This window comes from Malaclemys terrapin, chromosome 19 (genome assembly GCF_027887155.1).
Source record: "Malaclemys terrapin pileata isolate rMalTer1 chromosome 19, rMalTer1.hap1, whole genome shotgun sequence".
Classification (NCBI taxonomy): domain Eukaryota; kingdom Metazoa; phylum Chordata; order Testudines; family Emydidae; genus Malaclemys; species Malaclemys terrapin.
This window is the reverse complement of record NC_071523.1, coordinates 7,129,270-7,147,831: the sequence shown is the minus strand read 5'-3', so window position 1 is coordinate 7,147,831 and position 18,562 is coordinate 7,129,270. Positions and strand designations below refer to the sequence as shown.

The 18,562-nt window shown below is 52.2% G+C and overlaps 1 protein-coding gene and 1 pseudogene across 1 annotated transcript in view; one reads left to right on the top strand and one right to left on the bottom strand.

The window, feature by feature from the left end:
* Positions 1-18,562, bottom strand: part of IGSF21 (immunoglobin superfamily member 21) — a 272,639-nt gene that overhangs the window by 176,983 nt on the left and 77,094 nt on the right. The gene's annotated exons all lie outside the window — the stretch shown is intronic.
* Positions 9,258-9,354, top strand: LOC128826297 (U6 spliceosomal RNA; annotated as a pseudogene).

The window sequence follows — 18,562 nt, the reverse complement described above, 5'->3', positions numbered from 1 at the left end:
CCACATCAGAATATCCCATAGCTCAGGGATTAAAGCCCTTTCCTGAGAAGTGGGAGACCCCCTCCTCAAATCTTTTCGTCTCCCCCTGGACTCCCTCCTCCCAAGGGAGCGCACTAACCACTGGACTAATACGTGTAAGGTGGGTACCACTCCCCCCCATGGTCAGATTTTGAATGGGACCCGAGGATGAAATTTAGGCACCGTGGGGACTTTTACCCTGAAAACGTAGGCGCCCAGTGAGTTTGGTCACCTACAGCGTTTGGCAAGACTTCCGTGAATCACAGGGAAGCCTGAAGCTAGGAGTTAGGTGCTTAAATGCCTTTGTGGATCTGGGCTTCCATCCGTCTGGATCTTAGTTCTCCAGCTGCAAAACGCTGATCCCCTTGTCTGTGTCGTCTGCGGAGGCTGTCAGCTCTCTGGGGCAGCAACTCTCCGGAACTACGTGTATATGCAGCACCCAGGGTAATGGGGCCCTGATCTCAGCTGGCACCTCTGGGTGCTGCCATCATCTATCCAATAGTAATGCTACGAGAGTTTGTGATGTGGATTCTAGAGCGAGACGGCTCGTTCATCTCACAGAGACAGCCGAACAGCTGCCATCACTACTAGAGATGGGCGCGAACCAGATCACGGATTCCAATCCTGCCTTCTCGCCAAACCGGTGGGTATATAGGTACCAATTTACCACTAGACAGACACAGATTGCAGCTCTCACATCTTTAGCACACACAGAAGACTGCAATGGGCGCTTTTTCCCCCCCCAAATGGCTGTTTGTAGCCATTGTATCGCCATGAGAACGCGACACTGAGAAAGCACAAGAGATTTGCGATGAGAAATAGCAATCGCTCTGCAAATGGAAGTGTCAAGCGGAGAATGGGAAGAGGACCAGAAAGGCACCAGGGTGGTAGAGACCCGAGTCACAGCGCAGAGGATAAACCTGAACTGACCGGGCAAATCGATTTCATTCTTTATACCTGGCAGGTGTTTGTCACTAGCAAAGCACGGAAATAGAACGCAATGCTTATGGTATTTGCAAAACGTGTTACTATACATTTCCATCATAAATCCACACTGTACCCCACAGGCGCATACTATACACACATTCATACTGCAAAAGAGAGGCGGCGTGGGCTAGTGGTTACAGCCCGGAGCTGCAAACCTTGGCAGACCTCAGTCTGAATCCAGGCTCAGACACGGCCTTGGCAAAACACACCTGTTCAAGTAATGACTGATTTGGGATGCCACCGTTCTTGCAATCCCTGGATGCCTGAAGTTGGGGACTGAAAAATGAAGGCACTGAAAATTAACCTCCCCGGGCCTCAGTTTCCCCCTCTATAAAATGGGGATAACACTTCAAAGGGATGTTGCAAGGACTGATTGATAAACTTGGGCTTTTAGATAAGGAGGTGATGGGCTCTTTAAAAACACCTAAAATAGACCAGCTAGTTCGTAAAGCTCTTTGGAGATGCAAAACATTTTAAGTGAGTTACGCATTATAATTAAGAGCAGCAGCTTGATGTTCTATTTCTAATAGTTTTAATTATATTTAAGCAGGGAAGCTAAGAGCCCCCAGAAAAGGGAAGGGCATGGGAGGGCTGTGTAGGCAGGCAGCTGATGCAAACTCCAGGGCTACAGAAATAGGCTCGTAATGCTTTAGATATCAGGAAGTGGTCTCAGCTACTGTCATAATGAGGGTCATATAAGTCCCTAGATTGATAGATAGGAATATCTGGTGACAGACAGACAAGAATGGATAGCAATAGGCAGAGTGATCGGAAAGCTGATGCAGGTAATGAAGACACAATTCCTACCCCAGGCCTTGCAGACAGTCGCCAAGTTACTTGCCCTACCCAGGCCCCTTCAGGCATTTTGGCTTCATCTCAGCTGGACGATGGGGGAAAAACAACAACAACAGATCCACAGTTTGTATCTGTTGCAACAAACCAAAGTAAAACCCGTCTCGTCAAGCGCAGCGGCACAGGAGTGCGAAATCGAGATTAGAGCTGAAGAGATTCATTTCCTTGCTTTTCCAGCTGCCTCGACTGTAAAAGCATTCTGTAAAATTCCACCAACGGAACAGACTCCCATCATCTGCTCGTTTGGCTTTGCATGAATCAGCACGCACGTGGGGTGGGGATCTGATGCTGAGGAGCCATCTCAGCTACGAGGCCGCTCTCTCTCAGCCGTTCTCAGTTGTAACGCGCCCAACTGGCGGGGGAAATCCAGAGCAGAGCCGGGTGAACAACAAAGGAAACAAGCACACAACCAAGAAGAGCCTCCATAATTCTTATTGGAAAAAGACTGCAAAATCCGTGGTCTAAATGATCCAACACGTGACTTCTGACCAGTTCTAAACAAATGGATTTGCTCAGTTGTGATGCTTTAACCTCCGTAAGACGCCTCCTTCATCTCCCACTGGCTCTAACCAGAGTAGAGGTTTTCATTACCTTGCAGGAGAGGATACTAAGGGCAGGAGTGGCCCTCAGCGGCTACAGCACTGGACTAAGGTTCAGGAGACCTGGTTACTGTTCTCAGCTCTGCCACTAGCCTGCTGGGCGATGTAATCCGGCGCGGACCCACCCCTGCGGCGCCTCCTGCTGGTCGTCTCGGGAATTAGCTCACCAGTCGTTGGAGTGCCCTCTGCAGGCCAGGTGTCCCACCTCTCGTTGGCCCCTGTGTCCCTCCTGGACTCCGGTGCCCTTGGCTTGGGTGCTGCCCCCCCCGGCAGTACCCCATTCTCTCTCTGGGTCTCCCCACCCAGGGGAACCCCCACCCCCTATCCCAATGTCGCCTCAGTCATGGCTACTGCCAGTCATCATCTAACCCCCACGCCCTGGGGCAGACTGCAGTCTATCAGCCAATCATCACAGGCAACATGGGGTTTGGACTGGCTGCCTTTACCCACCCTCAGGCTGCCTCTCTGCAACCCCAATACCTATGTGGGCCTAGGACCAGGCCCTGCAGCCTGGGGAGTTGCTGGCCTAGGGCTTCCCTGCCCCCAAGGCCTTTCCCCAGCCCTGCCTCACTCTAGGTCCCCGGTGAGTTCCCCAGCAGCCAGGCCTGTCTCTCTCTCTCTCCTGCCAGAGGGAGACTCCTCAACATCTGGCTGTCCTGGCCTTCTTATAAGGCCGAGTTGCTCTGTTTGGGGCGTGGCCCCAGCTGCAGCCACTTCGCCAATCAGCCGGGGTTTTGCTCCTTTCCCCAGCCCCAGCCCTCTGCGGGGCTTTTCCAACCCCTTCAGGGCTGGAGCGGGTGTTCGCCCCGCTACAGTGACCTCGGGCAAGTCACTTTCCCACGCCGTGCCTTGATTTCCCCTTCTGTAAAACGGAGGTCACAATATTGATCTCCTTTGTAAAGCTCTTTGGCATCTACTGATGAAGAGCGTTCTATACGAGCGAGGGATTATGGTGATGTTCTGGGCCACGTCTTGGATTCATTTCACCAATGCCCCTTTACAGGCCTAGCGTAAGGCCTTGTCTACTGATGGCAGCCGGCTGCAGCGGCACGGTCAACCTAGCATATACAGGTGAAGCGGCTACAAGTTGCCGCTCACTCTGGTACGGTTTACGCTGCCCTAGCTGCACACTGCAGTTTGCCCTGTCTACACTAAGAACGTGCACCAGTGCAGCTAAACCAGTGGTGGCCATTGTTTGCCAAAATCCCTAGTGTAGACAAGGCCTCGGGGTCCATCTACACTGGAGCTGTAATCTCCAGCTGGGGCAGACATACCCACGCTAGCTCTGATTGAGCTAACATGCTAAAAACGGCAGCACAGGTGGCAGAAGGAACTACCCAGCTGAATACGTACTTCGGGTCTAGCCAGGACATCCTCAGGACACCGCCGCGGCTACGCTTCTATTTTTAACATGCTCACTCGGTCAGAGCTAGTGCGGGTCTGTCAGCCTGAGCAGGGAATTACACCTCCCGCTGCAGTGCGGGGACGTACCCTTAAGTGAGGCGGTTAGTTATTATTCATACTAGGGCAGCATCTAAAGGGCCCAACGAAGAATGGGACCCCGCAGTGCTAGGCGGTGTAAGAATCATAGAATATCAGGGTTGGAAGGGACCTCAGGAGGTCATCTAGTCCACCCCACCCTGGGAGTCTAACTAGACAAGACAGACAAAGGACGGGAGGGGAAACGGGGCCGGGAAGTGACTTGCTCAAGGTCACGCAACAGGTCAGCGGAGAACGTGGCGCAGAACGGAGATCTCCCGAGTGCCAGTCTGTCGCCCCACCCACAGGCCCGTGCTGCCTAGCGCCAGCTCTTTCCCTCAACCGCCTGTCTCCCGCCTGTCTCATTGATTTACCTTTTCCCCCCACTTTGCCATTATCGTTCCTGAAAGAAACATACTGCTAGAGAAAAAGGCAGCGTTCTGAGGGCCGCAGACGCAGATTGCAGCTAACCTTCCAGTTTACAAACATCAGCGACTGCCCTTCTATCCGCCTCTGATCAAACTGGCATATCGGGGGTCCATCCTGTGCAGCGGCACAGTGCCAGAACAAAACAGCTAAAGTATTACAGCCTTATCTGACAAACCGGCGGGGGACAGAGGGCCGAGCGGGGCCGATATGCATGATAAAACTTTGCCTATTTGTTAACAAATGTTGGGAGCCAACTGGGTGAGATTACGCTTATTTTTTTGTTACAGATAACAGGAGCGATTAAATAAAGGAGGCTGTGGAGTCGGAATTGCCAGGTGGTGAGAGATAATGCTTAAAAAAACCCATCAACATGCTGCCCACTCAAGGAGGCCTGGTTTGGATTCTGACAGCATCAGAAAAATCTCAAGATTTGCTATTTATTAGTTGTTATTCTTTCCACCCATGAGCCTCAGGCATGACCAGGACTCCATTGTACTAAGCTCTGTACAAACATGGAACAAAAAGGCAATCCCTGCCTGTAAAATAATAATCAGCCTTTGCATTTAGAATGCCTTTCAGCCAAAGATCTCAAAGCACTTTCTGAAATATTATTAATTCATTCTCAGCAGCGCTCTGGGAAGCGAGCATTGTCACTATTGTTTACCCCCAGCGAGGAAGCGGAGGCATACGCAGCTTTGCCCAATGTTCCAGAGCAAATTGGGAACACAAGCCAAGGCCGATTCTCATCTACACCACTGTGGAGCTAGAGAAACTCCACTGGCCACAACCCAGTATAAGTCATCTGTCTAGCTGAGCACTCTTGAATCTGCTTCTCCACACCTCTGTGAGGCAGGGCAGTGCTATTCCCTGTTCTCTCTCTCTCACACACACACACACACACACACACACACACATGTCCTGCTGTGACTCAAGCCCACGCCCTGTCATTCTGCAGTGTAGACGCAGCTCAAACCCCAGACCTGAGTCAGAAGTGCTGCACAGTGCAGTACAGACATGTTAGCAGATCTGGACTCAGCAACTGTAAGCCCAGATTTACAGTGCGGTGTGGACATTCAAGCACAGGCTTGGATACACTGAGTCCACAAGCCCAGGTCCCAAAGGCCTGGGTTTACAATGCAGTGTAGACACACCCATGAAGACTAAGGGTAATTCTTCACTACCCGCCAGATTGGCGGGTAGCGATTGATCTATCGGGGATCGATGCATCGCATCTCATTTAGACGCGATACATCAATCCCCGAACGCGCTCCCCGTCGACTCCGGAACTCCTGCAGGGCGAGAGGCGGAAGCTGAGTCGACGGGGGAGTCGCGGCCATCGATCCCGCGCCGCGAGGACGTGAAGTAAGTGATTCTAAGTCTATCTAAGATACGTCGACTTCAGCTACGCTATTCTCGTAGCTGAAGTTGCGTATCTTAGATCGATCCCCCCCCCAGTGTAGACCAGCCCTAAATGACTTGCCCTAGTCTTGTAGGAAGTCTATGGCAGAGCAGGGAATGGAACCCAAGTTTGCCCAAAGCCTGGGCTAGCACCTCACCGCTGTACGCTCCCTCCTCTCAAGCATTCCCAATGGATTTGCTCTGATTTCAGCCATTACTAGAGTAGACAGGCTACACCACAATAAGCCAGGATTTGCGCCCCTGAGCTCACCTGGTTTCAAAGGGGGTTAGCCCCATCGCCGCAAACAGGCCAGGTCTGTCACGAGAATGGGGCCTCCCATTCACAGGCTGAGCTTCAGAAGAGCTTCTGTTTTTGGCCCTCCAGACTTCAGCATCAGAGCGGCACCTCTGCAAACATGGGCCTTCTTCAGGTGCCTCCACGGGAGGTGGGACCTTTGAAAATCCAGCCCCGGCGGTGGGTGCCGAACATGGGAAGATCAGGCAATTGCAGTGTGGTCTGTCTACGCGCGTGGCTGCAATCGGGGCAAATCCCCAGTGCAGTCAAGGCCTAAAAGGAGATTCAAGCCCCCCTGAATTCCCAGCTCTGGTCACTAAACAGCGCTTGCCCCCAGCTGATTCAAAGCACTACTCTCCTGGTGGCTATCCCGCACTCCAGTCTCATCCGCCAGCCTGCTCCTAAGCAAGTCAGCAGAGATGTACATTCTTGGGGGAGATGAGCCCTCTCACTCCCTGACCCGGGCAGCTCCCAGGCCGCACCGAGGCTGCGTTACTCATAATGGGCTGCTTTGGCTTCCCGGCTCCTTGCTAAGGCAGGGTTGCGGTTGGGTGACCTTGGCGGGGACTGGTGAGGCTTTTTTGCAATCCAAACACACGCTGGCGGGCCAAGCCAAGGCGCCGGAGCGCTGAGTGATTTGTATGCTCCGAGCACGTCACCTCTTTTCAGAGGGGAGAGCGGCGGCTGGAAAAGTCATTTTTCAGCGTTTGACACACAGTCTCTTTCGCTCTCTCGCAAAGCCAGATAACGATCAGCAGCCGGAGCGATTAGGAAAATATATACGGGGCACGGGGAAGGAGAGGAGGAGAAAGGCGCCATGACAGCGACCCGGCAGCATGCGCACGCAGACCTTTCGCTGACTTTTCCCTCCACTCCGTTTGCTGCACAGCGGTTGAAGGACAAAGCTCAGCATGGTCTTTAGGGCCTGATGCTGACGGGGCCGGGTGCTGGTTCAGGCCCTGCTGGAAGACATCGGAGCTGCCGGAAATCACTGAACGGCATCTTGGTCTTCCCCTGTATTCTCCTGTTTGCAGCCTACAACGGGAGAGCCTGGGCCCCTGCGGGTAGGGAGGTGGCTGAAACCACTCGCTCCAGAGCTCAGCACGGTATTGAGCTCTCTGGCCATGGCGGCAACAAACATCATGCAAGCCTAGATTCCTTACTGGATAGATCTCTTTGTCCTACAGTTTACTCCAGAAACCTACATCTGACCCCTTTATTCTAGATCTTAATCTAGACTGAAATTCTGGTTCCTTTATTCTGGATTTTATTCTAGAGCCAACCCCCCTAAATCTGAACACCCTTATCTTAGATTTTATTCTAGACTCTTACACCTGGATTCCTTTATTCTAGACATTTCTGGTCTAGGTACCTTTATTCTAGATTTTGGTGCTAGAGTCTGAAGTCTAGGCTCTTTTACTAGACTCCTTGGACAAGTCCACAACAGACACCATGCAAAATTTTAAACGGCACTGCCTCACGCTGGAAGCTGTAACGTACTAGTGGTCACTGTGCCCCCTAGTGGATGGATCGGCAAGGTTGCTCAAATGAGTCTTTTCAGCCCTGATACCGCTACTGCTCAAAGAGATTCTCCTTTAGCAGTCGAAGGTCCTAAGCTATATCCGTGCTTGTAACTCTAAAGTCCTCGGTGGCCACAGCAGGTAGTACAATACCATGCACGAAGTCCTGCGTGGCTGTGGTATCCATCTCACAGTACCAGGTACTTAACCCAGGGGGTAGAGGCACAGCACAGTGCCAAGGGGAGATGCAGATCTCGTAAGTTACAAAGACGCTTTGTCCAGATACTTGCTGCTCTCCAACATGGATGCATGCAAGAATATCAGGAACTTGCTTCAAAGCACATGCCCCACACTAAAGCCACTAGATCCGCCCCTCCCTTCTCCGACCCTTACCCCCAACAGATCAATCCACATGTCGCAGAAACACGAACAAGTCTTATGAAAGACCCTAGTCCTTTAGAGTCAGGGCCAGATTAGCTTCTGTGGGCCCCAACGCCCGGACCGTGGCCCCACTCCGCTCTACCCTGAGGCACCCTCCCCGCTCGACCTCTTTCCCCCCCAAAGCCCTGCCCATTGTTCACACGGGGGAGGGGGCGGAGAGGAGCGAGTTGGTGGGCGGAGCCTTGGGAAGAAGAGGCTGAGTGGGGGCGGGACTTCGGGGTGGAATGAAGGCGGGGCCATGGTCCAGGTGCCGGGGCCCCTTCTAAGCATGGGCCTGGTGCCACAGCATCGTTGCAAACCTGGTACTGATTAGAGTTCAGCAAGGCAGGTATCCATCCCCAACAAGCCCGGCTGGATTAAAGAGCCTGCAAGGATTTAAGGGGGATGAATTTAGCTGGAAAGCCACACGTGCACAGGAAGAGGAGGAAGAAATAAAGCATGCTAAGTGCACTGCTGTCAGCACAGCACACGGGGGGCCTCTCCAGCGCCATGGTGGGGACCGTCTGCCGAAGTGACTGCCGCCACCTTTATACAGCAACCAAGAGGTGACCCGACGCGCAACCTTAAACCTGGACCGCTCACCCAGGGAACGCGAGCAAAATGCAGCGACGAACACGAGGCGAGGTGCCCGCATCCAGCGGGAACAAGGCAAACAGATGGCCAGTTCAAAAAGAAACCAGAGCAAAAGGAAGAGTAAAAACGAGTGAGCGAGCGAGACAGGAGAGAGAAACAGATGCAAGGTTCACAAAGGAGCTGGCCCAGAAATGCTAAGTGGGGGGGGAGGGGAGGGGAAGGCCAGACAAATAAAAACACAAATCCCGATGGACCCTTCCAAAAACTGCGCAGTGTTTTGATGTGGTTGACACGGATTCCCCATAGTAAGTGCTAAGCAGGATGCCCTCACCCCTTCTCAGACAGACAATTACCTCCTATTGTCACCTACTTACCGTCCTCTCTAAGTTTTGACTTCAGTTCACACAGGTCCCACTCCCCTCCTGCTTTCTTCTTAGGGAAACAACACACCAGGATGCACATGCATACCTGTGGCCTGCAGAAGCCACCTAGCCTGAGATGACCTAAAACCTTGCAGGCTTTCGCTAATTAAGCTCTTTAACGGCGCATTTGTCATCTGCGCTGATGCCTGCAAGAGCCAGTGGGTCTAAAAGCACTCCCTCCAACCTCCTGTCTGGCCTCCTAAGAGCAAGTATGCCACCTGGCCACTGAGTTTAACAGACACCAGTGCAGCACATAGACTAAAACTGGAACGATATTGAGAAGATTAGCACGGCCCCTGCACAAGGATAACCCACAAATTCATGAAGCTTAATGCAGCATGCAAGGGGCTCTTTCAGGGCAGTTTGGCGCAGAGGGTACCCGGGGAAACCTAGCTGCAAAGCGGAGAGCGAGTTGCAAACGTTTTCTGGGAAGATCCAGAGATAACAGAGGTTGAGTTTGAAATACACTAACAACTTTACGATGCCCTGTGACTGGCAGTGTTACCAGCTTTACATATTCAACAAATCATAAGTCAGCCCCCCCAAAACCATGAGATTTTTAAAAATATAATGAATTTGGTTTTGTTTTTTTTAAGATGCCTTCTGGATTCTGAGCATTTAGGTGCCCACAACCACAATGGGTACAAACTTAGGCCCAGCTCAAAGCTCCAATTGAAATCAATGGGAGTTGGGTGCCTAAACGCCTTTGAGGATCTGGGCTTTTCACTTTTTTTTTATTTTTATTTTTTTTTTAATGAAAGCTGAGATTCTCAGGCAATCACATGACTCCAAGAGCTGGAGCTTTAAGAACACTAAATATCTGCCAACCCATGCAATTTTGGGAGTCTCAACACTTGGATTGGTACCGTTAGGAGAGAGACAGAGAAAGTTTTAAGTTGCCCCTGGGGTGATACTACAGATAATCTCTTGCTGGACCCAGTTTCTTTTTCAGTTTTCCAGTTTCTCCCAGTCATTCTCCACCCAGCCCCTCATTACAAGAAATGGAGTTGGCCTATGAAGCTATCTTGCCCTTGTTATTTTAAATAACTCTCTCTTACATCACTGCACCTAACAAAGAGAACCAAATGTTCATCTTGGGCCCCCTCGGTGCAGGCCGGCACATGCATTCTTTGATGGTATCACATCCCCCAACCGCATCAGTATGGGATTCATTCAGGCAATGGACTCAGAACTTCAGAGCACCCCTCAGGCTTTGGGTCAAATCCTGGACCCCGTTCTGGCTATTTTGTGCCACTCAGATGGTGCAAAACAGCTGGAAACTCAAAGCATCTGGCCCCATGAGGATTTTTCTGGTAGAGCCAGTACACAGCCCCAGGGACAGAGGGCGTGACTGGGGAAAAGGGCTACGGCTGGGCTTCCACTGTGAACTGATGACCCCCAGCTGCCAGAATGACCCGTCAGGAGACCACATTGGGTTTTTTCTTCTTTAGGTGTGGTTTCCCTAAGCCAGGACTAAAAGCCACGCAGGCTGAAAGGGTTTGCATTGCAATGTGTGAGTGAACAAATATAGCACTGCCCAAAAGTGACTTCATTTGGAGCCAGCTGTGTTCCTTTCACAGCGGACACAATTCACCTTTGGAACTCACTGCCACAAGTTATCACTTAGTAAGTTTCAAGGGCATGTATATGGACAATGAGCACAATCAGAGCACACTCAAAAGCAAGGATTATAAACAAACCAGGGCTATGTCTACACTATAAAAATAATAATAATAATAATAAAAAGGTGTGTTCTTAACTCATGTTAGCTAACTTGGGTTAAAATAACAGTGAAGACCTGGCAGCTTAACTCAAGTTAGGAGCTTCAGTTCAACCCCAGGCTGCCATGTAGGCTTGAACTTGAGCTGCTAACCTAAGTTAAAAGCTGAGGGGTCGTGTCTTTGCTATTTTTTTTTTTTCCTGGTAAAGGGACCGCTCAGTGCAACTCACCCGTCTGCAGGCAGGGAACTTTCTGCTTTATTTAACTGCATCACAACAGAGTTTGGGAGCAGGGGAAACTCCCATAGGCTAAATCAGGAAGTAAGGGGGGGTGTGTGGAATATGTCTCCATCTATATTATTCTGGCTAACCCAGTTAGTTGCTTTACTACAGTATGAACCTGAGATAGCTAATCCCAGTTAAGAACATACTTTTTCGTGTGTGCAAAGGGAACATCTACGCTGGAGCTGGAGGGGTAATTTCCAGCTCGGGGTGACATACCTGTGCTAGCTCTGAGCAAGCTAGCACACTAAAAATAGAAGTGTAGCTGCAGTGGCATAGTGGTGAAAAGGGCTAGCCGCTCGAGCACGTGGCTAGGGTTTCAAACAGGATGTGCGCAGGGCGGTTAACCTCTCCCACTGCCATGGCTACGCTCCATTGTTAGCACATTAGTTCAGCCAGAGCTAGCCCAGGTATGTCTATCCGAGTTGGAAATGACCCCTCCAGCTCTATTGTACAATACCCAAAGAGTTATAGACGGGACACAACACCCCTGGCATCAGAACTGATGCTGTCCTCTATTGAGGCCTAGGAAACACTTTTCCTGAGGGCAGCTTATTCCATAGTTCTCGATTGCAGGGCTCCCTACATGCACCTTCCTCTAAGACATCTGGGACAGTGACTGTTGGGGACTGGACACTGGGTTGAGTCTGTGTGCCCGTTGCCACGTTCCTATAGGGGGAGCCCCGGAGATCGTACCTGAAGACTCTGTCCTGCTTGGACGTTTACAGAAACAATGGCTTAATTAACCCATGGATAAGAGAGTAAATATCCTATAAAACAGTAAACATCATGATGCCACTGTATAAGTCCATGGTATGCCCTCACCTTGAATACTGGGTGCAGTACTGGTCGCTCCATCTTTAAAAAGGGGATATTAGAATTGAAAAAAGTACAGAGAAGGGCAACAAAAATCATCCACGGAACAGCTTCCGTGTGAGGAGAGATTAAAAAGACTGGGATTGTTCAGCTTGGAAAAGAGACAACTAAGGGGTGATATGATAAGATGTGGAGAAAGTGAATAGGGAAGTGTTATTTACCCCTTCAGACAACATAAGAACTAGGGGTCACCCAATGAAATTACTTGGCAGCAGGTTTAAAACAAACAGAAGGAAATACTTCTTCACACAACACGCAGTCAACCTGCGGAACTCCTTGCCAGGGGATGTTGTATAACTGGGTTCAAAAAAGAATTTGGTAAGTCCATGGAGGACAGGTCCATCAATCGCTATTAGCCACGATGGTCAGGGACACAACCCCATGCTCTGGGTGTCCCTACGCCTCTAACTGCCAGAAGCCAGGACTGAACGAGAGGGGATGGATCACCTGATAATTGCCCTGTGCTGTTCATTCCCTCTGAAACACGTGGCACTGGCCACTGTCGAAAAATGGGACACTGGGCTAGATGGACCGTTGGTGTGACACTGCATGGCCACTCCTCTGTTCTTACACTGTATATATGGTTATCCGGTTTGGCACACAAAGAAAAAAGATCTCCTGATAGCTACAGAGTAAGAGCAGGAGGTTTTGCAGGCTCCAGTTCTGGGATTTCCCCCAGCCCTTACAGCTCCTATCGCAAATAATGCCACCAGTCAAGATGGCCACCGCCAGCAGGAGGCTGAGAAATAACAATTTTAATTAAAAACTTGATCTTCAAGCACAAGTCCTGGTTTTTGCACAGCACGGATGGGGGAGACACACTGTGTGAACTCGCACAACGCTGCACTGAACCAATGGGGGCAGTTTGCTTTGAAATGCAGCTTCCCTCCAGCTCTGCCCTCTGTTGCACACTGTGCACACTGTGCCACGCTGTGCTGTCTAGGAGCACACTTACCCCGATGCAAGTGCAATGAACACACGTGTGCCAGTGCGCATGTTCTTCAGTGCATCAGCATGCATAGAGGTACCCCAAGGGTGTGTGTGTGTATGTGTGTGTGTGTGTGTGATCCCCAATGTATGCACACCTCTGCATGTGTGTGTGGTACACACCCATGCTTCTGAGCACACACATGGATTAGCAGGGGCATGCATCTGTGTCTCAGCAGGAACGTGCGCCTGTGTTCACACTCGTGTCAGCAAAGGCACACTCGGATCAACATGCCTGCTGACGAATCCGTTGGGATACTGAGCTGAAGGCCCGGGAGGCTGGATTTTGGCAGACGAAGCTGAAGGAATAAAAAGGGTTCAAAGTCTCAGGACAAAGTCCCATTTGTTGGTTGGGGTCACACGTTTCTCTTGGGCCGTCTGTGAACAATACCAGCTGCAGCAACGTCCCCTCTGCCAACCCCAGTTAATAGAATCAGACTTTGCCATGTGACTCTGGCAAACATCCCAGCAGGACAATGGAAAGATAAGGGGGTCAGTTTGCGGATCAGAGATTCATTCATAGCCCTGCAGGCAGCAGGCACAGGGAATCCTAATCAATGCCCGCTCCCCTCTGGCAGTAAAGTACAGCTCTTTGTGAAGCAACCGTATGCGCTGGGGGGAGGAAAAGGAGCTACTGGGACAGCACCTCCGCATGGAAGCGTGTGTGCAGGGCAAAGGGGGGATGGAGGACATCGCAGGGGGACTTTTGAAGGGGAAAGGGAAACAGCTGAGGGACGCCGCGGATACGGGAATGAAGCCGAGAGAGTTAGACGTGCAGGCTACACAGATGCAGCCCCTCAGGTAGTTAGGCCGAGTGGCCATTTCACACACCCCCACCCCCCGCAACACTCCCTTCTCAGCGCAGACAACTTAGGGCCAGAAATCGCCCCCGTTCCCTTCCCCCGGAGCTCTGCCGATGGGGAAGGGAACGATTCAGTTTGGGTTGTTTCCTTTCATTATCCGATACTTTTATTTTAACAAACAATACTTCCCTCAAAGGGGGAATGGGGGGGGCTGGCTCCATCACTAACACAGCTACCCCTCTGATACTTTCCATCACCATAGCAACCCTCTCACAAGCAAGCAAGGGCCGAGCTGGACCGGACTGGGAGGAAGCTGGGAAGGGCCCATCCCATGGCATCGGGGGCTGACAGTGCCTGTTCCACTCAGTGGCTCAGTGGCTCCATCCAGCAGGCTCAGGTGGTCTCCCCAGTTGCTACGGGGCCGGGATGGGCGTACGTGGGAGGAGCCGTCCCACCCCCTCCCACTACATCCTCACACACTCGCCATGTGCCTCACGCCCACTGCTCCCTGTGCCCCAAGCTCACCTGGCCGGGGGGACAGGGAGGGGAGCTCGACGTAGGGTCCGAATCATACATCGCAGCCGGTAAGGTCGATCAGATCAGTGAGTCCATCTGCCCCCGGAGCCATGCTGGAGACAGGCCCCAGCAGGGAGCAGGGTGACGGGGGAGTGGGGGGGGGGGGGGGAAAAAGAGAGCAAAATACAGCAGGTGGCTTTAGTGCAGGCAGCCAAGGCAATGGCCCATCTGCTTCCCAGCTGCGGGAGAGGGAAATGGCCTTTAAAGAGACATCACGTTGTATGAAGGGGTGCAGAGGCAGGAGAGCAAATCTGTAAACAGCCCCCCCCCCCAACTTTAAACCTGCTTGCTCCTGTGTCGGCAGCGACAGCCGCTCTCAGCCTCGCTTTGCCCTCAGTCCCGCCGGCGCCAGCTTGCTATCCCTGCAGGACAGAAAAGGGTGTGTGAGCGGGGGGGGGGGGGGGGACGACACACACCTTGCGGGCTACCCCTCTCCCCCATCTGCTCACTGCCCACCGGGGTGGGCTGCACAGCCAGATTCGCCCCTCCTAACTGGGTGGTGTCCTCCTGCCACCTGCCTGCCTCAGTTTACCAATCCTCACCGCCATCACTCTCCCCACAAGGCAGGCATCACTGCCCTCTCCCTCTCCACATGGAGAGCCTCCCACCATGGCAGAGACCCCCCCATAGCTCCTCCTCTGCCCTGTGACAGTCCTTGCTCCTCCCCCGCATGGAGGGCCCTGTGACCATACTGCCCGCTGTTCTCTGTTCTCCCTAAGAAGCACCACTGCCCCTCCATGGATTTACACCGGCTGGGGATCCGGCCCACTGGCCTGACGCTGATTTATGCCAGCTGGCAATCGACACACGGCAGGCACATGCCTGATCCCGCCCCACTGTAACACGTCATTCCCAGAGCCGGGCCCCTTCCCCAGGGCAGCTGCGCACGCCCGGAGACAGGGTCCAATCCCGCGACATGCTGAGTGCCCTCAGATGCCACTGAAGCAATGGCCACGGAGGGTGCTTGTAACCTGGTGGGAGACCTCCAGTCTCCCAGATCGGAGCTTGTACCAGCCGAGGGAACAAGCAGGGAGTGGTGGCGGGTGGAGGATATTGGCAAGACCTCCCTGCCAAGCGGGAAGGCAATAAGCCAAGGCCACCCCTCGCCTCTCCAACTGAAAAGTAAAGAAACAAGTTGAACTCTAGAGGGGTCATTCTGGACTTGCCATGCAGGGTCTGGGCCTGCCACGGTCCTTTCCTGAGGCCTGACCTACCAGGTGCTGCTGGGGGCTCTGTACTCAGCAGCCAGGCCCCAGTGCAGAAGAGAGAAAGGAACAGAGCCTGGTGGCCTTTCTGGCCATTTCCAGAGTGATGGGCCTGTAGGCAGAGTCCTTGGCCAGATGGTCCCCATGATGAGACAGGACACGGGGGTCATGATGGCCCAGAGCAGTCATAAGGACCTCAAACGCCTCAGGAGCCAACTGTCTTCATAGCGAGCCCAGCACCACCTCAGCTTGTTCTGCCAGGTGAGCGGATGTGGATGGTCAATTCTCGCAGGGCCACTACATGCAGAGTTCAGGCACTAGGCTGCTGGGAAGTGAGACAATCGCTGCTCACACCAGACCGGCAAAGAATCATAGAATCATAGAACTGGAAGGACCTCGAGAGGTCATCTAGTCCAGTCTCCTGCACTCAAGGCAGGACTAGGTATTATCTAGACCATCCCTGACAGGTGTTTGTCCAACCTGCTCTTAAAAATCTCCAATGATGGAGATTCCACCACCTCCCTAGGCCATTTATTCCAGTGCTTAACCCCTTCATGGCCATCTTTGAGAAACTCACGTGATGCCCACGCAGCAGGACCCTGGGGTTGGGGTAGAACAAGTGGCCTCAATCAATCACAGCACAGAGACTGCTGTGTTACACAAGGTTTGTTAATAGGTGCAGAGAACAAAAACCAGACAACCCTCGCCACACGGGGACACACAGAGCAATGTTTACCCTCCAGCACCAGAATCCAATTTTATCGATACCTCTGCAGGCTTTTGATGAACACAGCTACTATGTTGCTAGCCTTGGGCCACAGGGGACTTATTTCCATGAACAGCTCTGAAATTTAACGGTCTCTGGCTCAGACACAGTATCAGGGACATCCAGAAAACGCATCTGCCCACCAGGGGCATACCCAAGTGGCCATTGATTTTGGGTCTCCAACTTGAGACATCTGGGTCTTGAGGACCAACAGTTCTCACAGGCTGCGAACGGAGCTGCCTGTGGGAATTCAGGCTGCAGGGATGAATTTTTTCAACTAGTTCTGGGTGCCACAATTTTGGGGGTGGGCCCCTTCCGGAGTGACAGCTCGGGCCTAGTTTCCAGAGGTTGCCGAGTTCCCGCAGCTCCTAGTGCTTTGAGCTGGAGATGTGGGTGCTGAGTGAGTTGTGGGTGCCCCTTCTGAAAAATCAAAAAAAAAAAATCAAAAAAAGGCCAAAAGTGCCTCAAGTCAGGCTCCCAAGAATTTAGGCTCCTCAAATCGGTGACCTCTTGTGAAAATGCGGGTCCTACTCCTCCTTCAGTCAGTGCCCTGCTCGTTCTCAGACAGCGGCTGCAACTGAAAAGCCACCGTTAATCCACCGCGGTTGTGACACACGGCAACTACTTCCCTCTGCTTACAGCAGGAAATCCCTCTGGGCTCTCAGAGGCCACAAAGTGGGCTAACGGTGCCTGTCTAACGACGACCGCAGTAGCTGTACTCTCCATCCCACGCTGCATTGTGCCATCACAAGGAAGCCAACCAGTAATCTCTTCAAGCAATGTACAGGAGACAGAGTTCCACTCTCCTTTTTAAATAGCTGAGGCCCCGCTCGCGTGTCCTCCTTGCCCTCGGTTGCCCCCTTTCCATTCCCGTAATATCCTTTCTCTAATCAGGCGACCCAAACGGCACACAGTGTTCTAATGACAACCTTTCTCCTCTCTTAACACGGTGCCCAACTAATTTCTTTCGATTTGTATTGGACACCTCTTTATGCAGCCTGGACTTGCATGTGCCTCTGTTCGTTCTTGCTTCCTCCTCAGGATTCCCCAGGGGTTAGACTGGCCAACCAGAACGACAGCTGGGCAAGGGAGGCTGGCCCAGGTGTTTTGGGGTTTGGACCTTGGGATTTCTCAACGCCACTGGGCTTTAGATGAACGGGAAAGGGATCACCCCAATGGGCACCATACTCTAGGGAAGATTTCCCCACCTGCCACATCTCACGTGGGACGTAAGGGCCTCCCCAGGGCAAAGTCCAAGTTTGGACCCCAATGGAAGTGTGTTCTCTTCCAATGCAGAGTACCTGCATTTGTGTGCTCACCGTTGGCTCTTCCCTCAGCTCCCTTCACTCTTGATATGCCGTAGCTCATGTCTGAACTGCAGTCCGCGATGGGACGGCAGTGCAGGCAGACAGCCCTAAAGGTGGCAGCATACATGCAGCAGAGTGGGCTTAGGTCAGAGGTGAAAGTAAGCCGGTACGGTACGGCGTACCGGCAAGAGCCAGTACGCCGTGCCAGACTGGACCGGCTTCTGCGGCGGTGATTTAAAGGGCCCGGTGCTCCTGCCGCTGCTCCCCACCGGAGCTCAGGTTGAGGCCACGCCCCCGCTCAGGACTCCAGTATGTCCTTTAAGTTACTTTCACCCCTGGCTTAGGCAAGCAATACACGTTGGTAACCAGGTTCCAGGCACATGCAGTCCCGCTGCCCCATCTCCACTGCTCTTTTTAGCCATGCCCGCTGGCGTAAAGCTAGCGCAGTATGTCCACCCAAGCTGCAATCACGCTTTGGGTCACAGTGTAGACGTGCCCTTAGTCTCTCCCTCTGCCTGAGACCTCATTTCCTTTCTACTCAACAAGAATTTCCAGCTGGGAGTCATGTAGGTTATTGGCAAAGCTGTTCGAGGGTTTTAACCCAGTGATTGCTAGATCGACAGATGTATTCTTCCAGAGGGCACCTCATTCTGTGCACAGCTCCAGCCTGACACAGATTACAGCAGCCCAAGAGCTGCTCTAACATGTGCCAGCTGCCAACGGTCCCCCAAGGACCCATCTACCAACCAGGGCTAGATGATGCATGCCGCACCTCCTCTCTTCTTCTCCCACCCTCTGTCTCATGGTGGGAGCGGGGATGGTACGTGTGAGTACAGCTGTTTGATAAATAAAATTTGTCACTGAAAATAGATAAACAAAACAAAAGATTTTTTTTTTTTTTTTTTTTGCAGAAGGTTTCATTTTTTCCAACAAAACCAAACCTGAATGGGTTTTTTTCATTGGGGAAGGGGGTCATTTTTTACCCCTTTCTTTCCAATTTTATCCCTCAGGGAGGGCAATTTGGGGGG